The following is a 1,347-nucleotide window of genomic DNA, read 5'->3' on the forward strand; positions in this document are numbered from 1 at the left end:
TTGCGGAGTTTCTAGTTGCGGAGTTTCTAATTGTGGAGTTTCTGGTTGTGGAGTTTCTATTTGAGGAGTTTCAAGTTGTGAAGTTTGTAGTTGTGGAGTCTCTAGTTGCGGAGTTTCTAGTTGTGAAGTTTCTAGTTGTGGAGTTTCTAGTTTTCGAGTTTCTAGTTGTGGAGTTTCTACTTGTAGAGTCTCCTGTTGCGGAGTTTCTAGTTGCGGAGTTTCTAGTTGTGGAGTATCTAGTTGTGGATTTTCCAGTTTTGGAGTTTCTAGTTGTTCAGTTGCGGAGTATCTAGTTGTTGAGTTTCTAGTTGCAGAGTCTCTAGTTGTGGAGTTTCAAGTTGTGGAGTCTAGATGTGGAGTTTCTAGTTGTCGAGTTTCAAGTTGTGGAGTATCTAGTAGTGGAGTTTCGAGTTGTGGAGTTTCTAGTTGTGGAGTTTCTAGTTGTGGAGTTTCTAGTTGCGGAGTTTCTAGTTGCGAAGTTTCAAGTTGTGGAGTTTCAAGTTGCGGAGTCTCAAGCTGTGGAGTTTCTAGTTGTGGAGTTTCCAGTTGTGGAGTTTCGAGTTGTGGAGTTTCTAGTTGCAGAGTCTCTAGTTGTGGAGTTTCAAGTTGTGGAGTCTCTAGTTGTGGAGTTTCTAGTTGCCGAGTTTCCAGTTGTGGAGTATCTAGTAGTGGAGTTTCCAGTTGTGGAGTTTCTAGTTGTGGAGTTTCTAGTTGCGGAGTCCCTAGTTGTGGAGTTTCTAGTTGCGGAGTCTCAAGCTGCGGAGTTTCAAGTTGTGAAGTTTCAAGTTGTGGAGTCTCTAGTTGAGGAGTTTCTAGTTGCAGAGTATCTAGTTGTGGAGCTTCCAGTTGTGGAGTTTCTAGTTGTGAAGTTGTGGAGTCTCTGGTTGTGGAGTTTTTAGTTGTGGAGTTTCTAGTTGTGGAGTGTCGAGTTGTGGAGTCTCTAGTTACGGAGTTTCTAGTTGTGGAGCTTCCAGTTGTGGAGTATCTAGTTGTGGAGTTTCCAGTTGTGAAGTATCTAGTTGTGGAGTTTTGAGTTGTGGAGTTTCTAGTTGCGGAGTTTCTAGTTGCGGAGTTTTTAATAGCGGAGTTTCTAGTTGTGAAGTTTCAAGTTGCGGAGTCTCAAGTTGTGGAAATTCCAGTTGTGGAGTTTTTAGTTGTGGAGTTTCTAGTTGTTGAGTTTCTAGTTGTGAAGTCTCTAGTTTTGCAGTTACTAGTTGTGGAGTTTCTAGATATGGAATTTCTAGTTGCCGAGTCTGTATTTGTGGAGTTTGTAGTTGTGGAGTTTCTAGTCGTGGAGTTTCTAGTTGTGGAGTCTCTATTTGCGGAGTTTCTAGTTGCGGAGTTTCT

The sequence above is a fragment of the Rhipicephalus microplus genome, unplaced genomic scaffold (genome assembly GCF_043290135.1).
Source record: "Rhipicephalus microplus isolate Deutch F79 unplaced genomic scaffold, USDA_Rmic scaffold_40, whole genome shotgun sequence".
Lineage (NCBI taxonomy): Eukaryota > Metazoa > Arthropoda > Arachnida > Ixodida > Ixodidae > Rhipicephalus > Rhipicephalus microplus.